At 48.1% G+C, this 478-nt stretch overlaps 1 pseudogene; it reads left to right on the plus strand.

Annotated features, from left to right (window-relative positions):
* The window catches only part of LOC102991650 (centrosomal protein of 78 kDa-like), a 28910-nt pseudogene that overhangs the window by 7413 nt on the left and 21019 nt on the right, over window positions 1-478 (plus strand).

The raw sequence follows: 478 nt of genomic DNA on the forward strand, positions 1-478 counted from the left end.
GCAACATCTCCCAAACCTCGCTCTCTCACCAAGGCCACACACATTCCCTCACTTATGGCCTCATGGCAAGCTAATACTGTCAGTATCAGATTCTCCTTCCCAGTGGTTCTGGGTGACTGCATAGTTGCTCTGCGAAAGGCACCTCTGCTGAGGTTGAGAGAAGCACATCTTGGGTGTCAGTCCTGCCCTGGCATGCCCAGAGAGAGGGGTGTGTGCCTTGTTCTCCTGTTGGGATTTTCCTATGCTGCAGGTTTGCTGCTTGTTGTCAAAATCATGTCCGAGTGGCTTGTCTTCTGCGTCGTTCCATAATCCCAGCACAGTTTTTTATGATCTGTAGACTTATGGGGTTGTGGCCTGGTCAGGTTTTAAATGTTTGGAAGTGTCCAATTGAACAACATTGCAGTGGCAGTGAAGCTTGACAGGAGAATTGTATTACTGTTACCCTAGTTTTGGCTTAAGGGTGATGAGAAGATGAAAC

This window comes from Physeter macrocephalus, chromosome 2 (genome assembly GCF_002837175.3).
Source record: "Physeter macrocephalus isolate SW-GA chromosome 2, ASM283717v5, whole genome shotgun sequence".
In the NCBI taxonomy this organism is placed as follows: Eukaryota; Metazoa; Chordata; class Mammalia; order Artiodactyla; family Physeteridae; genus Physeter; species Physeter macrocephalus.